The 26,850-nt window shown below is 45.9% G+C and overlaps 1 non-coding gene and 1 pseudogene across 1 annotated transcript; both read left to right on the top strand.

The window, feature by feature from the left end:
- Nucleotides 1-22,380: 22,380 nt before the first annotated feature.
- On the top strand, nt 22,381-22,504 carry LOC146195884 (U5 spliceosomal RNA). Its single transcript, XR_014706250.1, has one exon. It is a non-coding gene; the product is annotated as a U5 spliceosomal RNA (small nuclear RNA).
- A 1,744-nt stretch (nt 22,505-24,248) lies between these two features.
- On the top strand, nt 24,249-25,004 carry LOC146195885 (uncharacterized; annotated as a pseudogene).
- Nucleotides 25,005-26,850: the final 1,846 nt, after the last annotated feature.

The following is a 26,850-nucleotide window of genomic DNA, read 5'->3' on the forward strand; positions in this document are numbered from 1 at the left end:
GAAGGTTCTGATGAAATGATAACCCCGGGTTGATTTTAACCTTCTGAAGGGCGTTACGTGGTGCGGCATCGTTGCGAAGATTTATCTCCACATGGCACAGATTCGGCAACCCATCCACGTCGTGGAGGAAGGCAACAGCCGCTCCCTTGCCGAGGTGCTGAATTTCATTTTTGAAATTCGTCAGGAAAACTGTCCCACAGCCGTTATTCCGTTCGACAATACCGCGCGAGATAACCACACCCGTCACGAGCAACAGCGAAGGTTGACTGTCTACAATACCTTTGCAGTCGTGAAACCAGTCGTTCCTCATTAACACCAGCACACTGGACCGTGGTTGCAGCATTACGTAGTTTTCAACAATACGCAGAGCGTTCACTCCTTGGTCTACCTGTGTCACTGTGCGCCACGACATGCTTTGTCGAAAATGTGACTCACGTCTCGTGTAGGTCGATCACAGCACCGTTTGCCTGCAGAAAATCGAAGCCCAGGATCAAATCTCTCGAACAGTCGCGTAAGACGACGAATTCACCGACGTAGACGAAACAGCGGATACCGATTCGGGCTGTGCACTTTCCGGCCGGGCTAATAAGGTGTCCTCCAGCCATGCGAATGCTAGGGCCCAAACATGGCATCAAATCTTTGCTCAATTCCTGAGTGAGGGCGTGGCTCATCATTGAATAGTCTGCACCAGTATCAAGCAAAGCGAAAGTAAAGCAACAGTATAAAGTAAAAGTTCCGTCAATTGTCACACACAAATCAGAGGTAGCGTGTCGGATGCTGTCGCTACTCACCCTTGTGAGATATCAGAGTATCGGTGTATCGGCGGCGGAGGAACTTCAGTTTTCTCGACAGCAGCGGCCTTGCATTCGGAGACCACTCGAATTAGTTTTCCCGGCGTGGTGGTGTGGCGAGGTGGCGTCTCGGCGAGGGCTTGGAGAACGGCCGTACGTCCCAGGTCATCGCGGCCGTATGTCCCAGGCCTCTGACGGGCTGACAGATGAACTTCAATTTGTAGAGGTCGTTCGCCGTTCGATGGGCAAGGGTCGTCGGGTGCGAAACCACGCAGACCGCAGACCGACTCGGTGGTATACGGGGAGGCCATGTAAAAATAACCGGCCTCACAAAAGAGCACAACTCCACCAGATGTGTAACAGTTGTTAGACTAAAGAATTAATGCAGCCGCCGAACCAGGGCACCGAGAGAGCAGAACCAGTAACGCGGGCAACGGGAACGGGCCGACACCAATACGTCCTATACTTCTACCTACTTCTACCTATTCTTCACCTCTAATGCACGTGTCAATGTTGCCTTTGTTGAATCTTCTTGTAAACGGTCAGTTGCAGTCGCGGTAGCAGAGTAGTTTCTAATGTATTGCACCTGCGACTACATTACGCACTCTAGCACTGGTCAGGGACGCCAGCGCGGATCGGGGAAGAGAGGTTTATATCTGATGCCCCTCGACCGCTGCTTAATTGTGATACCTCGATGCGATGCGAATCCGGGCGAAATCCGGGATCGTTCATTTGTGAAGTAACCGAAATGTTCCTGTTCACATGTTCGTTTGTGTTCAAAAGTTCGTGCTTAATACTGCAATTTTGTTATTTTCCACTATCACTAAATTTCGCATACCGAGCGGTGAAGTATGTAAGTTCGTAGTGCGGCCAGGCGCGTACGTGGTTAATTATGAATGGTGCCACATCATCATCACAGACCCCATCTTAGCAGACAAAAAAGGAAACGTATTATAAACTCGAGCTTCTTGAAGAGTACATTTGGAATTCGCATAGACTTGCCGGAAGTAAAAACGTATTTTCTTGCCTAACTCTGCTCGCTGTCATCAAAGATACAAAGCGCCCATACTCCTCAAATCTGACAGAAGCTCAGGCGGCTGCACGGTTCGACATTTTTCATGGATATCAGAGGGGCGTGATATGAAAATGGGAACAGAAAATGCAGGATTTTTGACGACAGCGGCTTTCCAGCCGTATAAATCGAACGAATTGATCACGTTCACAAAGTTGTTCCGCGTCGAAACATTGTTTTCAGCTTATATCGCGCGCACAACTTTATGAATAATAACGAACTGTTTCATAGCTGTTGGGAGAACCTTGCTTTTATAACGTCGTGATTCATTGTATGATTAGAGACACTTGTTCTGTGTTGTTTACCTGCATTTCTTGTTTATTATTACATAATTTGACCACTCCCCTACTTAATGCTTCTGGCCCTGAGAGTAAATAAACATAGCAATGAGAGCTAGGAATTCCGGGAAGAAAAAGGAGGCAGGAGAGAGGGCGGGGGTGTATCTTTTCTTCGTGAAAACGATAAAGAAAATTATGTCCTTTACAACAATCAAAAGGTCTGTTTTCTCTCAAACAGAAAATTCGACGCTAAGGTGAAAATTTTGCAGATTGGAAACATATTTGTTTGTATACTGTTCGCGCATTTTTTGTGTGCACGTGCAGCACGAAAGACGTTAGCGTCGCTATGCCATGGCCCTCAGAGATCGCTATGCGCTGTAGGCTACCGTCACCATCACTACATGGCGATGGCCGCACCCAAAAGCAAAACAAGCGAAAGCAATGTGTGTAGACCATGAAATGCTCCCGTTTCCAAGAACGCGCTAAACCTAGATCCGAATTTATAAAATATTTTCAATATTTTTACTAAAAAAAGAGCAACAGTGGTAATGGTACTTATATTCACAAGGTTCACAAGGGCACAATGTTCTTGGCTGCCTTCGAGCCAGTGGCCCAGGCAGCTAAGATGGCAGCAAGCGGATCGATTACGCTTGCGAACCTGCTTGTTCCTTCAGAACAAATGGGGTCGCCGGTGGTCCACATGACCGTGTATCGCCTGCCACCATGTATCAGCGACTAAGCTCTTGCCGGAGCCCTTGCACCTTACAGAAAATGCCACGGCGTCTGAGACGTCGTTTTCAAGAACAGCTCGGACATTGCTAATCGTACCAGGCTGTTCAAGATAGAAATGGTGAAACCCGCACCCAATTTCATTGTTGTCAATGGCTACCGCGTCATGATTGAGTACAAAGGTATGAAGAGAGTTTGTTCAAGGTGCGGTGTTAAAGGATATTTCAAAGTCACATGCAAGATGGCGAGGTGCGCGCGGAGCACGGTCTAAGGCCACGCAACCAGCGAGTGCAAGGAACCATGCCGACGCTGTAAAGGGAGTCACGCTACAGTCGACTGTGCCCAGCCACGCTCATACGCAGCTGCTGCCACTCCGCTCTCCCAACAGCCTTCATGCGCGCCGCAAGTGAAGGAGTACGGAATCCAGAAGGACCCCTTCAGCGAAACGCAGGAGAAATGAAAATGAAAAGACACAGGAGTCGTCGGTTACCACTCTAAACATAGAAGACGTTTCCTCGGTCGAAAGAAACACACCGACCACGACTGAGACAACGTCCAGTCACAACTACTCTTCCGAGCTGTCGGACTCAAGTTCATAGCAAGACCCGGAAGGAGAAAAACGAATACGTGCTGAAATAAAAAATATCCACAAAAACCCACGCTTTGTCAACCCAATGAGCCAAGTGACAGACAGACGTGCTGGAAGCAGCGCGAAATTCGGGCAGCATTCAATATGGCGCCACCAGCAGCCATGGTTTATTCAGCAGCCACGCCACCTTCACTGGTCATCTTGGCCTCCCTGACGACTTGCATAGTCGCAGTAATGTAACACAGCCATACTTCGGGGCCAAGACACGAAGAAAACACCAGTAGGAATAATGCAAGCACAGGGCGAAGTCGCCCTGAAGTGGAAGACTCAGATAGAAAACTGACCTCCTCGGACGGTAGCGCGGCTGCAAGGGAAGACTTTGCCCCGCTCAAGACGTCGAAAAGGACACCAGGGGAGCGCGCCATGGATTTCACCTCGGATGCGAAAGCACCTTAGATCCAGTTATCTTGCACCGCCGCGTGCGTTTTCTTTCCTTCAATATTTTTCCCCTTTCCTTTCAACAAAACTGAAATGCCCCGGCCAAAGCCCATCCAGTCTCTCCATAAAATATGCAGTTATCTTTACGCAACTGCTCGGATGTGTAACCAACTGGCTGCATCATGGACGCTGCTTCCGTTGCAATGTCTGCCGTCTGACATTTTTTTATTTTTTATTATTTGCACTTCTTCTGTACATGTGTGCATCGCATCATATTTCGCCTGTCAGCCGTTGGGCCCCAGCAACATTTGTTCAAGTCGGCAAGCCAGCTTTTCAATGCCCTTCATATCACTGGAAATGGCATATTTACACATAATGACACCTTAATGCACAAGACTTCACAAACAGAAATAAGTGAAGGGTTATAGTTCAATTAGCAAGAAAAAACAAAGTGGATCTCCTATTCCTGCTGGAATGTAGGCCTGCGTAGCTCTCAAGAAGGAAAAAGTTTCTGCGAGAAGTTCTCCGTTAAAGCCTTTTTTTTTTCTTATAGCCCAACATGGAGCCGTGGAGTGAGCGCAATTGTGTTTCACAAATCATTACTGCACGGTAGTTTTTGTTGATTTGACACGGAAAGCAGCGTGATTGCTTGTGACTTTTCTGGGGTGCCAAAAAAATTACGTGCACTGTACATTTACGCTCCAGTGACGCGGCCTAACTTGAAACATTTCTTCGCTGAGCTTGCTTCTTTCATTTTAGAGAACAATCCGTTTCTATTAGTCTGTGACTTCAACTGCGTCTGGATGCCAGGCGCGACATACGAGGACTTGGCCAGGATGGGGCCGTAGCACACGCAGCCGACCTAGCACGATTCGTTCGTGAATATCGATTGACAGACGTTTATGTGCATATGAAAGGCGACACCTTTGGAGGCACAAGGTACCAAATACGAACACAAACCAGGCTAGACAGCGTGTATCTTCCTCCTGAACTAGTCCCAGGTTTTATCCAGTGCAATGTCCTCGCATTCTCTCCTGACGCTGGTCACATCTCGGACCACCAGCCTTCTTCTGGCATCTTATATTTAGAAAGGAGGACCGGGGATCACGGTGATCTCTGGAGGCTATATGTAGCTTCTTTACGTGATCCCGCGGAATTAGCTGAAATCTGGGCAACACTAGCAGAATCATTCACTCCACAGAAGCGAGGCATCGACAAATCGCACGAATCAAAGCAAAGCTGGAGATGCGCAGCCATAAGAGCAAGCAGGAATAGGAAGAAAGCAGAGACGGAACAGATATGTGAAAGTTTACGACACATTCGCATAGTGAGAATGGGAGGTTCCAAGACACAACTCACGGAGGAATACCTTGAATGCCTGCGAGACCGATACAGCCGCCTTTTGTGCAGAAGCTCCCAGACGCAGGCAAAGATATGAGCCACTAATAGACCAGTTTCGGACCTAGAAGTGTTACGTTTGGCTCGCACACCCAGTTCCGCGCGCAGCGGTTCATCTTTCATAGAAAAGGTATTAGTTGAAAAAGGGAGCGAGAGCGGACTGCATCGTGATATCGAAATGATGTTCTTCAACTGGTTTAGTGGTGTTTTTATGTCGGAATGCACAAAAACTGCAGACAATCTCATGAATGAAGTCACTAAGTTTTGCTATAATCATCCACAATTGGAAGATGAAGAAGGAACTAATTTAACCTCCCCCACTGGCAGGCAACAACTCTGTTTTTTGTCCTGAAAATTATGAACAGCGGAGCAGCTTCCGGGACTGGTGGCCTACCTGTCGAATTTTACCGAGCCTGCTGGTCAGACATTAGCGACAGTTCAGTAGCTGTCTAAATGCAGTGCTGGAATGCAAAGGAATACCTAGATACTTTTCAAGAGGGCGTGTAAACCTGGCGCAGATCATGCAAAACCAGCATCATGGAGACCACTAACCCTTTCGAATGCAGATTACAAAATACTTGCAGCCCTACTAGTTCATCGTCTTAAAGGACCATTAAGCAAAATAGTATTGTCCTCTCCACACTTGCTGCATTCCTGAAAGGAGCATATTTTCCTCCCTCAACCTAACCCGAGAAATCAGAGTACACGAAGGCGCGCGATCAAGCGAAAGCTTTTGACCGACTTGAACATCAGTACCTATTCAAAGTATTGCGTTGTTGTAATTTTCCGAATGTGTTCATTCAAGTCTTGAGCTATTGTATTCGAAGATGACTACGGAACTGTTATTGAAAGGAATCGATCGTAACACCAACATTTAATGTCACAAGAGGTTTCCGGTAAGGATGCCCTCTTTCTCCTGTCCTTTTCGTGTTAGTAATTTAACCATTGTTAAGGCGCTGGAAAAACAACAGAACAATAATGGGTCTCCCAATTCCAAGCTACACCGCGTTTTTCTCTGCTTATGCTGATGACGTTACTTTTTACCTAGACGATGTTGACAGCTTTGTAGGTGTCTGTACAACTTACAATATTTACTCCATTTTGTGGAGTGCCCGAGTGAATATCGATAGTGCAAAGCACTAAATTTGGCAAGTAACAATATCACTTTACCTGATGGAATTACACAGGTAGATCACATGCGTATATTGGGCGCTTTGTCTTGCGCAAGTGGTGCATTCCCGCATATGTGGAGATATATTGTGAACGGGATACGACGGCAGACTGAAGCTGTGTCTGCAGGCTCCTTGGGTATCGAAGGAAAGAGCTTATTTAATTAACAGCGTAATGTGCGGCAAGCTTTGTTGCAGCACAAATGGCTTTAATCACCGTCATCAACAGCACGTGCAGTGAACACTCTTATATTTTCTTGGTTCTGGCTTAGTAAATCCCAGTACCTAACCCAAACGTCCCTCCGTCTTCCCAAGGAAACCGGAGGCTGGAGCCTGTCATGTGTTGCCACTTTCAGCAGAATTCTCTGCACAAAGTGCACTTCTAATTTTCTAGATGAGGAAGCTTACCAAGGAATGGTATGTTAAGACTGTACTGGTTAGGTCAATATAAGCGTACTCTAGTGCCTCGAGGTCTAGGTAACTTAGCACCAGCAGCTGTTGTGCCAGCGCCCCAGTATGCTGCAGCAGCACGTATGTATGCACAACTTGAAGCGCTTCCGAATGTGTTGTGGCGCTCAGCACCATTATCCAGGCTCTGTGAAGCCATGTGTATGTCAGCCCCGCCTTCGAACTCTTTACCAAGTCCCACACACAATTGGTAACCTGTTTCTTCGCGTGACTTGCTATCGACTGTCAGAGATGTCTACTGGCAGTACTCGTGGGGCATCTTGCCAACCAGGGACAGGCTGAATAGATGGGGCATGGGGCCAAATAATAAATGTTTAAATTGTGCTCAAGTAGAGACCAACAATCATTATATAAAAGAATGTGTAGTCGCGTGTACTATGTGGAAGTTTGTTGGAAAGGTTTTCGGTGTCACTTACAGAAGCCCCGTGACCACGGAAGAAATTTGAGTACTTAATTTATTATACGGCGATGTAAGTACTGTGGCGTTTCTGAAATGTGTCCGAGAAGACGAGAAGGCGCAATAGAGCAATGTTTCCTAGGTTGCGAAAATTGCGTACGATTATATATGCTCATTTGGAGGAACGACTGTTTTTTGGGGGAAACCAGAATTCCTCCGCCAATGGTCAATACGATATTTTCTTGTGTCTAAACCCTGAGTGCTTTTAACTGTTGGAAGCTCTGTGCTCGTAACATAACGACCAGTTCGGACCAACACTAGCAGCGGCGTAACCTGTATGGTTAGGTCTTTGTTGTTGCCTTTCGTAACTTTTGGGTACTTGCAACGTGATCATTTGCTGTTTGTCATTTGTTAACAATGTTCATGCTTACAATCAATTTTCGTTTGGAGTGTGGCGTCCTCCTGTAATCCAGCAATAAGCCCTGTTTTCACATGATTGTATTAACCCCATGTCATGGTGTGGACGGGTTTCTTTTCAACCGCTGGTCCTGAAATGTCACCTTCGAGAGTAATAAATAATTTTCTTTCGCCTTTTATTAAAGAATACCGTAGGGACGGACACTGCAATGAGCCAATAGGCCAATATTTGAGGGGCCTTATCCATTTCGGCGAGGCGTAATAACGGAATCTAAAATAAGAATTTATTGCCTTCGTTGAATGTTCTTGTAAACGGTCAGCTGCAGTTGCGGAAGCAGAATAGTTTATAATGTACTGCTCGTGCGGCTACATTACGCACTCTAGCACTGGTCAGGGACGGCAACGCGGATCAGGGAAGAGGTTACGTCTGATGCCGTTCGATCGCTGCTTATTTGTGATGCCTCGATGCAAATTAGGTCCTGGTTTCAGCGTACAATTGTCCCGTCCATCTGTGAAGTGTTCGAAATTTCCCTGTTCTTATATTTGTGTTCAAACGTTCGTGCTTAAATACTACAATTTAGTTATTTTCTACAATCACTAAATTTCGCAAACCGAGCGGTGAAGTCGGTAAGCTTCGTAGTGCGACCTGGTGCTTATACGAAAACAAGACTATATTGCCTTTGTTGAATGTTCTTGTCAACGGGGTCAGCTGCAGTAGCGGTACCAATTCACTGCACGTACGACTAGATTATACACTGTAGCACTGCTCAGGGGCGGCAACGCGGATCGGGGTAGAGAGGGTTACTCCTGATGCCACTCGGCCGCTTCCTAATTGTGATGCCTCGATACGAATTCGGGCGAAATCCGGAATTGCGCGTGAGATTGTTCCGTCCATTTTTCAAGTGTTCGAAATTTCCTTCTTCACATGTTCTTTTGTGTCAAAAGTTTGTGCTTAACTACTACAATTCAGTTACTTTCCACCAAAATTAAATTACGCAAACAGCGGTGAAGTCGGTCAGCTTCGTACTGCGGCCTGTCGCGTACGTGGTTCATTTTGAATGGTGCCACATCGTCATCACTAACCCCTGCTAAGTAGCAAAAAAGGAAAACGTATTATAACTCGTGCTGCTTGAAGTGTACATTAGGAATCCGAATAGATTCGCAGGAAGTAAACATACATTTTCTTGGCTAGCTCTTCTCGCCGGCATCGAAGCTACAAAACGCCCATACTCCTCAAATCTGACAGAAGCTCAGGCGGCTGCACGGTTCGACATTTTTCACGGATTTCAGGAGGGTGCGATATTAAAACGGGAGCATACAGAAAAGGCAGGATTTTGGGCGACAGTGGCTTTCCAGCCGCATAAATCCCGCGCCCTGATCACGTTCACAACGTTAGTCTGGGTCGCTGGAACACAAACTTTTTTCAGCCTTATATCGCGCGTACAACTGTTGAGTGGAACCATACTCCTGCTTAAATTTTATGCATCAATAATAACCAACTGTTTCATAACTAGCTCTTTAGCTAACATTGTATAATTGGGAGAATCTTACTTTTATAACGTCGTGATTCATTTTATGATTAGGAGATACTTGTTCTGTGTTATATGTTAAACGGTATTTCTTCTTTATTATTAGATAATTTGACCACTCCCCTCCTTAATGGCTCGGGCCCTGAGAGTAAATAAATATAGCATTGAGAGCTAAGAGTTCCGGGAAGACAAAGGAGGCAGGAGAGTTGGGGTATCTTTTCTTTGTGAAAACGATGAAGAAAATTGTCCTTTACATCAATCAATCGGGCTGTTTTCTCTCATACAGAAAATTTGACACCAAGGTCGAAATGTTATAGATTGGAAACATTTGTTTTTATACTGTTTGCACATTTTTTTTGTGTACACAAGCAGCGCGAAAAACATTAGCGTCGCTATGCGTTTTATGTTACCGTCACTAGATGGCGATGGCCGCTCCCAAAAACAAAAGAAGCAAAAGCATTGTGCGCAGACCCCCAAATGTTCCCATTTCCAACAACGCGTTGAGCCTAAGATCCGAATTTATACAATATCTGCAATATTTTTTACTAAAAGAGCAACTCTGATAATGGTGATAGCAGTGAAAGCTTCACCTTCTAGAATACGGGACCGCGAGCCATGGTCTCACCCGACAAGTGAACATTCGTCTTTCTTAAAAGATACCGGTTTTTTTTTTTCCGGATCAAGGGAAAAGCACTAAATAAAAAAGAAACAACGTTGGACAAAACTGCGCTGAAAACATGCCCTTGAGGTGCGCGACAATGGACTATCAATAATAAAACGGAACAAGAGTCAGGGCTTTACCGTGGCATCACAGAACACACTGCGGGGCGAATAGGGCGAGTAATACAAAGCCTTAATGATGGTACAAAAATATTGCTTCTCGCGTGGCGAAAACTCACGCTAATACTCATAAGCCAGTCTTGTGGGCACTGCTGCCGTGTTCGTCTGGCGGGACCCCGCTCCGTCGTCCGTGTACATCCAAAGGTATGCAAGTACATCCCGCCGGCCTGCGAAGCTCACTGGCCGCCGTTGTCTGGCCTGCTCTCAGGCGAAAAGCCACAAGCCTTGCTTCCGACGCGCTTATCTACCCTCGGTTTCGCGCCGACACATGCCGCCCCCGCCGCCGCGCCTGGCAGTTCGCTCATGCGTACTCGCGCTGCCCGGGCAAACACCAACACAAACAGGAAAAAGCGCTCGCGGTTTGAAATACTAAAAGGGGCTGTGCGGCCCCACAGCACTTATATTTTGCTTGAAACCCAGTTTGCGCTGTGATTAAACTATACTTTTATCACAGCATGCGCTCTTACCGAGCACATGCATACACAACTGCTGCAATGGAGTGGCGAGCGAAGCGGTTGTGAAATATGGCTCAGGTCTCTCCTCAAATCCACATACTAATCTTTCCCCTTTTGGGAAAATTTGGGGTTAGTGTAGTGCGTCGTCTCGGACGATGGTCAGCGGCATTTGCGGGTCCTAAGTGGTTACAAGGCACCGGCGCAGCGCGCAGCGTAGTTGCTTGGGCGTCACAGAGATGAACCGCCAATCGCCGGTACAGCGCCCGACAAAGGCGCAGTGCTTCTTTTTTAGTGCACCGGAGCATACGCCAGTCGATGTTATCATCGACGCAATCGAAGAAATCGCCGGAGCCGGTGGCCTGATCTACATGCAGCATCACGGTGGCACAAGGTTCTTGGCATGCCGTCTGGTAAGCGGCCCAGGCAATCCAAGATGGCAGCAAGCGGATCGATTACGCTTGCGAACCTGGTTGTTCCTCTAAAACAAATGGGGTCACCAGTGGCTCACGTGGCCGTGTATCGCCTGCGACCGTGTATCGGGGACGAAGCTCTTGTCGCAGCCCTTCCACTCTACGGGAAATGTCACGGCGTCTCAGACGTCGTTTTCGAGCACCGCTCGGACATTGCTAATGGTACCAGGCTTGTCAAGACAGAAATGGTGAAGCCCGCACCCAATTTCACCGTTGTCAATGGCTACCGCGTCATGATTGAGTACAAAGGTATGAAGAGAGTTTGTTCAAGGTGCGGTGTTGAAGGATATTTCAAAGCCGCATGCAATATGGCGAGGTGCGCGCGGAGCGCAGTCTTAGGCCACGCAACCAGCGAGTGCAAGGAACCATGCCGACGCTGTAAGGGAGTCACGCTGCAGTCGACTGTGCCCAGCCACGCTCATACGCAGCTGCTGCCACTCCGCTCTCCCAACAGCCTTCATGCACGCCGCAAGTGAAGGAGTACGGAATCCAGAAGGACCCCTTCAGCGAAACGCAGGAGAAATGAAAATGAAAAGACACAGGAGTCGTCGGTTACCACTCTAAACATAGAAGACGTTTCCTCGGTCGAAGGAAACGCACCGACCACGACTGAGACAGCGTCCACTGACTTACTCTTCCGAGCTGTCGGACTCGAGTTCGCAAGAAGAACCGGAAGTACAAAAACGCCCATGTGCTGAACGAAAGAATGTCCCCAAATACCCACGCCTTGCCAACCCAATAAGCCAAGTGTCAGACGTGCTGGAAGCAGCGCGAAATTCGGGCAGCATTCAACATGGCGCTACCAACAGCCATGGTTTATTCAGCGGTGACGCCCCCTTCAGTGGCCATTTTGGCTTCCCCTACAACTGTCATAGTCCCGTAATGTAACAGAGTCACATCTCGGATCAAGATTGGAAGAAAGCACAAACAGGAATAATGAAAGTACTGGGCGATGTCGACCTCAAACGAAAGCCTAAAAAAGAAAACTCTCCTCCTCGGACAGTAGCGCGGCGGCAAGAAAAGATGCTGTCCCGCTCAAGAAGCCGAAACGGACACCGGATGAGTGTGCCATGGATTTTACCTCGGATAAGAAAGCACCTCAGATACAGTCATCTTGCACCACTGTGCGCGCTTTCTCTTTCTTCATTCCTTTTCCCCCTTTCCTTTCAACAGAACTGGAATGCCCCGGTCAACGCCCACCCAGCCTCGCTATCAGCGACGCAGTTATCTTCACGCAACTGCTCGCACGCGCCACCAACCAGCTGCCTCTTGGACGCTGCTCGCTTTGCCATGTCTGCCGTCTGCCGTTTTTATTTTTTCTTCTCTTTTTTATTCTTTGCACTTTTTCAGCGTGTGTGTGTGCATCGCATCATACTTCGCCGTCAGCCGTTGGGCCCGAGCCACTTTTGTTCGGTCAACCAGCATTTCAATGCCCTTCATATAAATAAAAATTGCATATTTACTCATAGTGACATTCAATGCACAAGGCTTCAGAAACAGAAATAAGCAACCGGTAATAGTTCAATTAGCAAGAAAAATAAAGTGGATCTCCTATTTCTGCAGGAATGTAACATGTGGCGCTCTCAAGAAGGAAAAGGTTTCTGTGAAGAGTTCTCTATTACAACCTTTTTTCCTATAGCCCTTCACGGACCCGTGGAGTGGGCGTAGTTGTGTTTTGGAGATTACTGCATGGTAGTTTTCGTTTATTTGACACGGAATGCCGCGTGATTGCTTTTGATTTCTTCTGGGGTGAAAACAAAACTCGTGCACTGAACATTGCCCCGACGCGGCCTAACTTAAAACGTTTCGTCGCCGAGCTTTCCCCTTTCATTTTAGAGAACCTTCTGTTCTTGGTAGTCGGCTACTTCAACTACGTTCTGGATGCCAGGCGCGACATACCAGGACTTGGCCAGGATGGGTCTGTAGCACACGCGGCCGAACTACCACGATTCGTTCGTGCATATCGATTGACAGACGCTTGAGTGCACATGAAAGGCGACACCTTTGGAGGCGAACACAGATCAGTCCAGACCGCGTGTATCTTCCTCCTGAAGTAGTCCCCCGTCTTATCCAGTGCAATGTCCTCGCATTCTCTCCTGACGCTGGTCACATCTAGGACCGCCGGCCTTTTTTCTGTCATCCTACATTTAGTATTCAGGCCCGGGGATCGCGGTGATCTCTGAAGGCTATATGTAACTTCTTTACGTGATCCCGCGTAATTAGCTGAAATCTGGGCAGCACTAGCAAAATCATTCACTCTACAGAAGCGAGGCATCGACAAATCGTACGAATTAAAGCAAAGCTGGAGATGCGCATGCATAAGAGCAAACAGAAAGCGGAAGAAAGCAGAGACGGAACAGATATGTGAAAGTTTGCGACACATTTGCATAGTGCAAATGGGAGAGTCCAATTGACACAACTTATCATCATTTATAATTCCCTTAAAGATTCCTATCAGGGACATTACATAAGGGGGGGGGGAGCTAAAAACAAAGGAAAAGAATACAAAAATGCATAACATATTGAAAAATTAGAACAGAAAAAAGGAACGTTAAGAGAAGAAGAAAAGCCAGGCAACCGATACAGTTTACACAAAATACAGATAACCATGTAGCAAGGCATAACAAAATAACGATGTGTAGTGAAATGAACTATAGTAAAAAAAGTGACAAAAAGATGAAATACAGAAAATTAGACGTTGACACAACAGTGCACGCAAATCGGATTGCTAATAATAGACCGCAAGAAAAACTGTCTATGGCAGGTCGAAATAATCAGTAAGTAATGGCCTAAATTTGGAGGGATTAGACTCGGTAACAATGCTTTCGGGAAGTATGTTTCATTCCTCTAAGGCGATGGGGAGGAAGGATTTGTCGAAGGCGTTTGTGGAACCATGCAAACGTTGTATGCTACGGGAGTTAAATGCAGGAATACCTTGAATGCCAGCCTGACCGATATAGCCGCCTCTTGTACAGAAGCTCACAGACGTCGGCCAAGGCATGGGCAACTAACCGACCAGTCTCGGATCCAAAAGTGCTACGTTTGGCAACGTATCAAGTTCCACGTGCAGCAGTTCGTCTTTCATGCAACATTTGTTAGTTGAAGACGGGAGCGATAGCGGACTACGGCGTGATATCGAAAGGATGTTCTAGAACTGGTTTAGTAATGCTTTTATGTCGGAATGCACGCAAACTACAGACACACTCATGAATGGTCACTAAGTTTTGTTATAATCATCCACAATTGGAAGATGAAGAAGGAACAAATTTAACTTACCCCACTGACAGGTAAGAACTGTTTTTGTCCTGAAAAATATATGAACAGCGGAGCAGTTCCCGGAACTGATGGCCTACCTGTTGAATTTTACCTAGCCTGCTAGCCAGAAGTTAACGATGTTTTAGTAGCTCTGCTGAATGCAGTGCTGGAATGCAACGGAATACCTAGATCCTTTTCAAGAGAGCGTGTAACCCTCCTGCCTAGACCTGGCACAGACCTTGTAAAACCAGCATCATGAGACCAATAACTATTTTGAATGCAGATTACAAAATACTTGCTGCGCTACTGGTTCATCATCTTAAAAGACTCTTTGGTAAAATAGTCAGTTCTGCCCCGCTTGCTCCATTCCTGGGAGGAGCATATTTTCCTCCCTCAACATTACCCGAGATATCATACAGTACACGAAACGCGGGCAGCACCAGGTCTACTGGTTGCTTTAGATCAAGCGAAAGCTTTTGACCGCCTTGAATCAGTACCTATTCGAAGTTTTGCGTTGTTATAATTTTCCTAAAGAGTTTATCCAAGTTCTTGAGCTGTTGTATTCAAAAATGACTGGGAACCGTTGTTGAATGGATTCGTAACACCAACATTTATTGTCACAAGAGGAGTCCGGCAAGGATGCCCTCTTTCTCCTGTGCTTTTCGTGTTACCAGTTGACTTACAGGTAAGGCGTTGGTCAAACAACATAACAATAAAGGGTCTCCCAATTCCAAGCTCCAGCCGCATTAAAGTCTCTGCTTACGCGGATGATGTTACCATTTTCCTAGATGTTGACAGTCTTGTAGGTGTCTTTACAACTTGCAATGTTTATTCCACTTTGTCGGGCGCCAGAGTGAATATCGGTGTATGCGCCAAGCACTATACTTGGGAAGTAAAAACATCGCTTTACCAAATGTAATTAGACAGGTAGACCACATGCGTATATTGGGCGCTATTGTTTGCGCGAGGGTGTATCCCTGCTCATGTGGAGAGATATTGTGAGCGGGATACGACGAGACTGAAGCTGTGCATGCAGGCTCCCTACCTTTGGTGGAAAGAACTTATTTAATTAAGAACGTAAAGTGCATCAATCTCTGGTTTGCAACAAGCATGGCTTCACCACCATTATCAAAATACGTGCAGTGAACAGTCTTATTCTTTCTTGGTTCTGGCTTGTGAAATCACAGTACGTAACGCAAACAACCCTCCGTCTTCCCAAGGCAATGGGAGGCTGGAGCCTGCCATGTGTAGTCACTTTCAGCAGAATTCTCTGCACAAAGTGCACTTGTGATCTTCTAGATGACGAAGCGTACCAGGGAAGGGTATTGTTACTGTACTGCTAAAGTCATTATAAGCGTCCTCTAGTGCCTCGAGGTATAGGTAAGTTAGCACCAGCAGCTATTGTGCCAGCTCCCCAGTATGCTGCAGCAGCAATTATGTACGCACAACTTGAAGCGGTTGCGAATGTGTCGTGGCGCTCTGCATTAGTATCCAGGCTCTGTGAAGCCATGCGTATATCGGCCTCGCTTTCGAACTCATTGCCAGGACGGACACACAATTGGAAACCTGTTTCTGCGCGTGATCTCTCATCGTCTATCAGAGATGTCTACTGGCAGTACTCGTGGGGTATCTTGCCAACTAGGGACAGGCTGAATAGATGGGGCATGGTGCCAAATAATTATTGTATAAATTGTGCTCAAGTAGAGAGCAACCCATACAACGATGGTCTATGTATAGATAGATAGATGGATTTTGTGAAAGGAAAAGGCAGATAGGTTGGCCCGAATAATTCAAATCTGGCCTGCTACTCTGCACTGGGGAAGGGGAAGGAGAGAAGAAAGAAGGTCATGATGAGTGACGATGTGGGAGAAGGCATATGAAATATATATACAGACACAGCAGCTTGCTTTACAAGCGTGAATCAAGTCCGCTGGCGCTCAAATAACGGCAAAGAGCGCGCACTGCCTGGACGCCCTTCCCCTTGTCCTGCCAAGCGCCCAGCAGCAGTTCCTCCGACAGAGGCCTCTTGTCTAAATGCTTCAAGGAAGCAGCTAGCACATTTCTTTCGTTCGCATACTCTGGGCACACCAATAAGACATGGTCCACAGTCTCTGGGATGCCACAAGTTGAACATTCCGGTGAGTCCATCTGTCCAATTAAATGTAAGTACTTGCGCGTGAAAGCCACGTTTAAACGAAGTCTATGTATCAAGCATGTCTGATGACGCGGAATATCACGCGGAACATTAAATTTAAATGTTCGATCGAGTCTTCTTAGACGGATGTGTCGGGCGTCTGGTTGAGCCCAGTAAGCTGCTGTAGCAATATTCATATAACTATGTATAATTCAATGAAATAGGTTATGGTCAGCCATGTCTATCTGTGGACTTTTATAGTCGGCTATAAAGTGCCATTGAAATATCTATAGGCAGCTATAAAAAATTCGAGACCACTTTGTCTATTGCTTGTGGGCCATACAGAATCTATTCAGCTAACTATAGAAAACCACGTGTTCATAAAATTATGGATTATTAGTTATACAGTTATCTTTAGCTGTCTATAGAAATTTGAATGGCTCTAAAGCTACAGACTGCAAGCCACAGAAACAGTTTTAGCACGCTACAGAACATTTTATGTTCCTGAAGCTATAGTTTATTAGTCATGCAGTTATCTTTAGCTGTCTATAGAATTTTGAATGCATCTGAAGCTACAGACTGCAAGCCATAGAATCAGTTTTAGCAAGCTATAGAAATGTTTATGCTCCTGAAGCTATATATTATTAGTAACACGGATATCTCCACGTGTCTATAGATATTTGAATGTCTTTAAATCTTCAGACTACAAGCCATATAAAGCTGGTTTAGCTGGCTGCGGAAAAGTGTACGCTCCTGGAGCTATACACTAGTAGCCAAACAGTTATCTTTAGCCGTCTATAGAAATGTCAATGCCTCTAAAGCTACAGACTGTAAGCCATATAACCTGTTTTAGCTGACTATAGCATATTGTATATACTAAAAGCTATAGACCTGTAGGTGTACACCCTTATATGCAGGCGCATATATTATCGGTTCGAATCCCTCGTGCAACTTGTCCTCTAACTTGAGTTGTGCTCTGTATCCAACGAGAAACCCTGTGTCATCAACTAAAATTTTGTACGACAAATGGATTGCGTCACAATCATAGAAGTGCGCCTGCGGGGAGTACCTCCGACCCACGATAGATTTAATCGTGGGGACTGGTGGCCAATTTTCAGTTATTTAGGCACCGAATTGAAAATAAACGTCCGAATATATAGAGCATGACACACACGCACATACATACACGCGCTCGCTCGCTAATATTCTATAGCTGACCATAGAAAATGCTAAATATTCCAATATTTACATTCGGCCACCAGTATTAGTCCATAGGCTTATAGACTTCTATAGCAGGCTACAGGTTTTTGGGCTAAATATCTATAGACGACGATACAAGGGATTTTCTATAGCTGGCCATAAAATTTTGCACGTGACCAGAGATAATGTGGAAAAAATGCAGTACATAGAGAGCCATAAGTCTATAGAATAGGTTAAAGACTTCTATAGAACAGATAGAAAAACCTAAACACTACCATAGGAACGGCTATAGGTTTTTGGCCAGATATCAATAGCCGACCATACAAATGATTTTCTATAGCTGACCATAAATGGTTATACCTGACTATAGAAAATCTAAAGACTGCAGTAAATAGGGAGCCATAAGTCCATAGAACAAGTTTAAGACTTCTATAAAACAGACTATAGAAGAACCTAAAGACAGCCATATTAGCGGCTATAGATATTTGGGCCAAATATCTATAGCCCACCATACAAAGGATTTTCTATAGGTGACTATAGGAAATTTTTGTATGGGAATAATCATCCCATAAAAGAATGTGTAGTCGCGCGTAATATGTAAAAGCTTGAAGGGGAGGTTTTCAGTGTGTCTCTTACACAGGTCCCGAGACAGCGGAACAAAGTTGAAAACTATTCATTATACGGTGATGTATGTACTGTGGTATTTCCCAAATATATCTGAAAAAGAAGGCACAATAGAGCAATGTTTCCTAGGTTGCGCAAATTGCGTACAATTATATATGCTCATTTGGAGGAACGACACTTTCTTTTGGGGGAACAAGAATTCCTCCGCCAACGGTCAACGCGATGTTTTCTTACTTCTAAAAGCAGAGTGCTTTTAACTGTTTGAAGCTCTGTGATCGTAACATAACAACCAGTTCGGACCAACACAAGCAGCTGCGTAACCTGCAAGTAAGGTCTTTATTGTTCTCTTTCGTAACTTTCGGGTATGTCCAACGTGATCATTTGCTGTTTTGTTTATAATTTGTTAACAACATTCATGCTTACAGTCAATTTTAATTTGATGGGTGTTGTCCTCTTGTTGTAATCCAGCAATGTATCCTGTGTTCACATGATTGTATTAACCCCGTGCCACAATGTCGACGGGTTTGTTTTGCGCCGCTGGACCAGGCATGTCGCCTTCGTGTGTAGTAAAAAAATTTTCTTTCACCTCTTCTTAAATATTACCGTGAGGAGGGACACTCCAATGAGCCAATTGGCCAATTTTTGTAGAGCCTGGCCCGTTTGGGCGAGGCCTAAAATCTGAATTCAAAATAAGAATATATTGCCTTCATTGAATGTTCGTGTAAACGGTCAGCTGCAGTCACGGTAACAGAGTAATTTCTAATGTACTCCACGTGCAACGTGCACGGGTCAGGGAATACAGGGTTACGCATGATGCCACTCCACCGCTGCTTTATTGTGATGCCTCGATGCGAATTCCGGGGATTGTCCCACCCATTTTTGAAGAGTTCAAAATTTCCCTGTTCGCATATTCTCGTTTGTGTTCAAAATTTTGTGTTTATATATATATACTACAATTTAGTTATTTTCCACTATCACAAAATTTCGCAAACGGGCGGTGAAGTCAGTAAGCTCCGTAGTGCGGCCAGGCGCGTACGTGGTTCAATTTGAATGGTGCCACATCATCATCACAGGTCCCAGCTTAGCAGACAAAAATAACGTATTCTAACTCGTGCTTCTTGAAGTGTACATTTGGCATCCGCATAGACTCGCCGCAAGTAAACATACATTTTCTTGGCTAACTGCTAGTTCGTATCAAACTCTTCAAGTCTAACAGAAGCTCAGGCTGCTGCACGGTTCGACATTTTTCACGGATATCAGGCGATATGAAAACGGGAGCATACAGAAAAGGCAGGAATTTGGGCGACAGTGGCTTTTCAGCCGGATAAATTCAGCGCCCTGATCACGTTCACAAAGTTGGTCTGGGTCGCTGAAACATTAAAACCATTTTTCAGCCTTATATCGCGCGTACAACTCGTGATTGGAGCCATATTCGTGCTTAAATTGTATACATCAATGATAAAGAACTCTTTCATAGCTATTCAGCTAGCATTGTATAATATGAGAACCTTACTTTTATAACGTCGTGATCCATTGTATGATTAGGAGATACTTGTTCTGTGCTATATGTTTAACTGCATTACTTGTTTCTTATTACGTAATTTGACCACTCCCATCCTTTATGCCTCTGGCATTTAGAGTAAGGAAGTATAGAATTGAGAGCAAAGAGGTCCGGGAACAAAAACAAAAAAAAAGGGGGGGAGGGGGGCGTATATTTTCTTCAAGAAATATGGCCTTTATATCAATCAATCAGTCTGTTTTCTCCTAAACAGAAAATGTGAGGCTAAGCTAATGTCAAAATTATTCAGATTAGAAACATATTTGTTTGTAGACTGTGTGCACACTTGTGTGCACATGCAACGTGAGAGACGTTAGTGTCGCTATGCGTTGTATGTTAGCGTCACTAGATGGCGATGGCCGCGCACAAAATCAAAAGAAGCAAAAGCGATGTGCGTAGACCACCAAGTTTTCCCGTTTATAAGAACGCGTTGAGCCTAAGATCCGAATTTATACAATAATTTCAATATTTTTACTAAAAGAGCAACTCTAATGGGGTGATATATGTAGTACTTATACTTTGCTAGAAACCCAGTTTGCCGTGATTAAGCAATAATTTTATTATAGTATGCGCCGTTAACGAGCACATGTAGACACAACTGCTGCAATGGGGTGGCGATGCGAAACGGTTTTGGAGTATGGCTCAGGTCTCTCCTCAAATCCACGTACTAATTATTCGCCGTGGGCAGCACCAGGTCTTCTGGTTGCTTTAGATCAAGCGAAAGCTTTTGACCGCGTCGAACATGAATACCTTTTTGAAGTTTTGCTTTGTTATAATTTTCCCAAAGAGTTCATCCAAGTTCTTGAACTGTTCTATTCAAATATGACTGGGAACTGTTGTTGAACGGGATCGTAACACCAACATTTAATGTCACAAGAGGGTCCGGCAAGGGTGCCCTCTTTCTCCTGTGCTTTTCGTGTTGGCAACTGACCCATTGTTAAGGCGATGGCACACCAATACAACAAGGGGCCTCCCAATGCCAGGTTCAAGCCGCGTTAAAGTCTCTGCTTACGCGGATGATGTTACCCTTTTCCTAGAAGATGTGGACAGCCTCGCCGGTGTCTTTACAGCTTACAATGTTTACTCCTCTTTGTCGGGTGCCAGAGTGAATATCGATAAGTGCGAAACACTAAATTTGGGAAATAATGACATCGCTTTACCAGGTGGAACCAGACAAGTAAATCACATGCGTATAGTAAGCGCTATTTTTTGCTCAAGTGGTGTATCCCCGCACATGTGGAAAGATATTGTGAGCGGGATACGACGGACTGAAGCTATGTCGACAGGATCCTTGTCTTTGGAGAAAAGAGCTAATTTATTTAAGGACGTAATGTGTATCAAGCTTTGGTTTGCAGCACGAGTAGCCCTACCACCGTCATCAATGGTACGCACAGTGAACACTCTTATCTTCCCTTGGTTCTGGCTTGGAAAATAGCAGTACGTAACGCAAACATCCCTTCGTCTTCCTAAGGCAAAGGGAGTCTGGAGCCTACCATGTATAGTCACGTTCAGCAGAATTCTCTGTACAAAGTGCACTTGTGATCTTCTAGATGACGAAACTTACCAAGGAAGGGTATTATTACTGTACTGGTTAGGTCATTACAAGCGTACTCTAGTGCCTCGAGGTCCAGGTAACTTAGCCCCAACAGCTGTTGTGCCAGCGCCCCAGTATGCAGCAGCAGCACGTATGTATGCACAACTTGAAGCGCTTCCGAATGTGTTGTGGCGCTCAGCACCAGTATCCAGGCTGTGTGAAACCATGTGTATGTCGGCCCCGCCTTTGAACTCTTTGCCAAGTCCGACACACAATTGGAAACCTGTTTCTTCGCGTGACTTGCCATCGACTGTCAAAAATGTCTACTGGCAGTACTCGTGGGGCATCTTGCCAACCAGGGACAGGTTGAATAGATGGGGCATGGTGCCAAATAATAAATGCATAAACTGTGCTCAAGTAGAGACCAATAATCATCCTATAAAAGAATGTGTAGTCGCGTGTACTATGAGGAAGTTTGTAGGGAAGGTTTTCGGTGTGTTTCCTACACATGCCCCGAGACAGCGGAATAAATTTGAATACTTGGTGTACTATACAGTGATGTATTTACTGTGGCACTTCCGTAATGTGTGCGAGAGGTCGAGAAGACGAAACAGAGCAATGTTTCATAGGTTGCGCAAATTGCGTTTAATCATACATGCTCATTTATAGGAACGACTGTTTGTTTTGGGGGAACAAGAGTTCCTCCGTCAATGGCCAACACGGTATTTTCTTGTGTCCAAAAACAGTGTTTTTAACTGTTTGAGGGTCTTTGATGTAACATAGCGGCAAGCTCAGACCTTTACCAGCAGCTGTGTAACCTATATGGTTAGGTCTCTATTGTTGTCTGTTGTAACCTTTGGGTATGTGCAAAGTGATCATATGCTCTTTTGATTGTCCTTGTTAACATTAATGCTTACAGTTATTTTTTTGGAGGGTGTTGTCCTCTTGTTATCATCCAGCATCCTGTCATGCTTTCACATGATTGTATTGATCCCGTGCCATGGTGTTGACGGGCATGTTTTGTACTGCTGTACTTGACATGTCACCTTCGGGTGTAATAAAATTTTTCTTTCGCCTTTTACTAAAGATTACCGTGGGGAGGGACACTCCAATGAGCCTATAGGTAATTTTTGCGGGGCCTTGCTCGTTTGGGCGGGGCCTAATCACTGAATCGAAAACAAGACTATATTGCCCTTGTTGAATGTTCTTGTCAACGGGGTCAGCTGCAGTAGCGGTACCAATTCACTGCACGTACGACGATATTATACACTGTAGCACTGCTGAGGGGCGCCAACGCGGATCGGGGTAGAGAGGGTTACTCCTGATGCCGCTCGGCCGCTTCCTAATTCTGATAACTCGATACGAATTCGGGCGAAATCCGGAATTGCGCGCGAGATTGTTCCGTCCATTTTACAAGTGTTCGAAATTTCCCTCTTCACATGTTCGTTTGTGTCAAAAGTTTGTGCTTAAATACTACACTTCAGTTACTTTCCACCAAATTAAATTTCGCAAACAGCGGCGAAGTCGGTCAGCTTCGTACTGCGGCCTGGCGCGTACGTGGTTCATTTTGAATGGTGCCACATCATCATCACAAACCCCTGCTTAGTAGCAAAAAAGGAAAACGTATTATAACTCTTGCTGCTCGAAGTGTACATTAGGAATCCGAATAGACTCGCCGGAAGTAAACATACATTTTCTTGGCTAGCTCTTCTTGCCGGCATCGAAGCTACAAAACGCCCATACTCCTCAAATCTGACAGAAGCTCAGGCGGCTGCACGGTTCGACATTTTTCACGGATTTCAGGAGGGCGTGATATGAAAACGGGAACAAACAGAAAAGGCAGGATTTTGGGCGACAGTGGCTTTCCAGCCGGATAAATCCAGCGCCCTGATCACGTTCACAAAGTTGGTCTGGGTCGCTGGAACACTAAAAATTTTTTCAATCTTCATCGCACCTACAACTTGTGATTGGAACCATATTGCTGCTTAAATTGTATGCATCAATGATAACGAACTCTTTCATTGCTGTTTAGCTAACATTGTATAATTAGGAGCACCTTACTTTTATAACGTCGTGATTCATTGTATGATTATGAGATGCTTGTTCTGTGCGATATCTTTGACTGCATTACTTGTTTTTTATTACTTAAATTGACCACTCCCCTCCTTAATGCCTCTGGCATTTAGAGTAACGAAGTATAGAATTGAGAGCTCAGAGTTCCGGGAACAAAAATAAGGGGGGGGGGGGCGTATATTTTCTTCAAGAAATATGGCCTTGATATCAATCAATCAGTCTGTTTTCTCTCAAACAGAAAATGTGAGGCTAAGCCAATGTCAAAATGTTTCAGATTAGAAACATATTCGTTTGTAGAATTTGTGCACACTAATTGTTGTGTGCACATGCAACGTGAAAGACGTTAGCGTCGCTATGCGTTGTATGTTAGCGACACTAGATGGCGATCGCCGCGCCATAAAGCACAAGAAGCAAAAGCAATGTGCGTAGACCACCAAGTTTTCCCGTTTACAAAAATGCGTTGAGCCTAAGATCCGAATTTATACAATAATTTCAATATTTTTACTAAAAGAGCAACTCTAATGGGGTGATATAGTACTTATACTTTGCTAGGAACCCAGTTTGCGCTGTGATTAAGCAATAATTTTATCACAGTATGCGCCGTTAACGAGCACACGTAGACTTAACTGCTGCAATGGTGTGGCGAGCGAAACGGTTTTGGAGTATCGCTCAGGTCTCTCCTCAAATCCACGTACTAATCTTTCGCCTTTTACTAATTTAGGGTTAGTATAGTGCGTCATCCCGGACGCTGGATAGCGGCATTTGCTAATGAGAAGTGGTGATTAAGGCCCCGGCGCCGCGCGCAGCGTGGTTTCTTGGGCATCGCAGAGATGAACCGCCAATCGCCGGTACAGCGTCCGACATAGGCGCAGCGCTTCTTTTTTAGTGCACCGGAGCATACGGCAGTCGATGTTATCATCCACGCAATCGAAGAAATCGTCGGAGCCGGTGGGCTGATCTATCTGCAGCACCACGGGGGCACACGGTTCTTGGCTGCCGTGTGGTCAGCGGCCCAGGCAGCTAAGATGGCAGCAAGCGGATCTATTACACTTGCGAACAAGGTTGTTCCTCTGGAACAGATGGGTTCACCTGTGGTCTACGCGACCGTGTATCGCCTGCCATCGTGTATCAGCGATGAGGCTCTTGTAGCAGCCCTTGCTCCCTACGGGAAATGTCACGGCGTCTCAGGCGTCGTTTTCAAGGACCGCTCGGATATTTCCAATGGTACCAGGCTTGTCAAGTTAGAAATGGTGAAGCCGGCACCCAACTTCATCGGTGTGACTGGCTACCGCGTCATGATTGAGTGTAAAGGAATGAAGAGAGTGTGTTCCAGGTGTGGTGTCGAAGGACACTTCAAAGCCGCGTGAAAGACGGCGAGGTGCGCGCGGTGCGCGGTTTACGGCCACGCAACCAGCGAGTGTAAAGAGCCATACCGGCGCTATAAAGGAAGTCACGCTATAGTCGACTGTGCCCTGCCACGCTCATACGCTGCTGCCGCCACTCCGCTCTCCCAGCAACCCCCCACGCCCGCCGCAAGTGAAGGAATACAGAATCCCGAAGAACCCCTTCAGCGAGACGCAGGATAAGACACAACTGAGAAGACACAGGTCACGTCGCTCACCACTGGAAACACAGAAGGCGTTTCCTCTGTCGAAAGAAACACGCCGACCACGACTGAGACTATACGTCCACTGACTACGCTTCCGAGCTGTCAGACTCAAGTTCTCAGCAAGACCAGGAAGGAGAAAGACGCCTAAACACTGAAAGACAGAACATCCCCAAAGATCCTCGCCTTGTTAACCCAATAAGCCAAGTGTCAGACCTCCTGGAAGCAGCTCGAAAGTCGGGCAGCATTCAAAATGGCGCTACCAGCAGCCATGGTTTATACAGCGGCCTCGGCCCCTTCAGCAGCCATCTTGGCCTCTCCAACGACTCACACGGTCCCAGTAATATAACAGAGCCACACCTCGGGCCCAGACTGGAAGAAAACACCAGCAGGAGAAATGCAAGCACAGGGCAAAGTCGACCGTAAGCGGAAGATTCTAAAAGACAACTGTCCTCCTCAGACAGCAGCATGATGGCAAGAAAAGATATTGCCCCGCTCAAGAAATCGAAAAAGACACCGGACGAAAGCGCCATGAATTTCACTTCGGATACGGAATCGCCTTAGATTCAGTCATCTCGCACCGTTGGGCGCATTTTTTTTTCTTTCTCTCCTTTTTTCCCCCCTCTCCTTTCAACAGAACTGGAATGCCTCGTCGACACCCACCCAGCCTTGCTATCAACTGATTACCTTGTCAACGGCGCAGTCATCTTCCGGCAACCGCTCGGACGTGTCGCCAACCGTCTGCCACATCTGCCGTCTGCAGTTACTCCTCTATTTTTCTGTGCACTTCTTTCAGCGCGCGTGTGTGTATATGCATCGCATTATTCTCGCCTGTCAACCGTTGGGCCGCAGAAACTTGTGTTCAAGTCGATAAGTCAGCGTTTCAATGCCCTTGATATCAATAGAAATGGCATATTTACACATAGTGACTCTTAATGCACAAGGCTTCAGAAACAGAAACAAGCAAAGAGAAATAATTCATTTTGCAAAAGAAAACAAAGTGAATCTCCTGTTCTTGCAGGAATGTAACGTGCGGAACTCTCAAGAAGTCAAAAGATTCTGTGAAGAGTTCTCCGTTAAAGCTTTTTTTTCCTATAGCCCTTCACGGAGCCGTGGAGTGGGCGTAGTTGTTTTTTGGAGACCATTACTGCATGGCAGTTTTCGTTTGTTTGACAAGGAAGGCCAAGTGATTGCTTTTGATTTTTTCTGGGGTGAAAAAAAAAGTTTCATGCACTGAACATTTATGCTCCAGCGACGCGACCTAACTTGAAACGTTTCTTCAACGAGCTGGCCCCTTTCATTTTAGAAAACCATCCGTTTTTGTACTAGGTGACTTCAACTGCGTTCTGGATGCTAGGCGCGACATACGAGATCCCGGCCAGGATGGGTCCATATCACACGCGGCCGAATTAGCGCGATTCGTTCGCGAATATCGACTGACCGACGCTTGGGTGCATATGAAAGGCGACACTTTTGGTGGCACATGGCGACAAAGGCGAACACAGACCAGGCTAGACCGCGTGTATCTTCCTCCTGAACTAGTCCCCCGTCTTGTACAATGCAATGTCCTATCGTCCTCTCCTGACGCTGGTCACATCTCGGACCACCAGCCGTTTTCTGTCATCCTGCATTTCGAAGGGAGACCCGGGGATTGTGGAGATCTCTGGAGGCTAGACGTAGCTTCTTTACGTGATCCCGCGGCATTAGCTGAATTCAAGGCAGCAGTAGCAGAATCGCTTACTCCGCAGAAGCGAGACATTGACAAATGGGACGATTTAAAACAAAGCTGGAGATCCTCATGCATAAGAGCAAGCAGGAAGAGGAAG

The sequence above is a fragment of the Amblyomma maculatum genome, chromosome 3 (assembly GCF_055883805.1).
Source record: "Amblyomma maculatum isolate TAMU_Amacu chromosome 3, ASM5588380v1, whole genome shotgun sequence".
Taxonomy (NCBI): Eukaryota; Metazoa; Arthropoda; class Arachnida; order Ixodida; family Ixodidae; genus Amblyomma; species Amblyomma maculatum.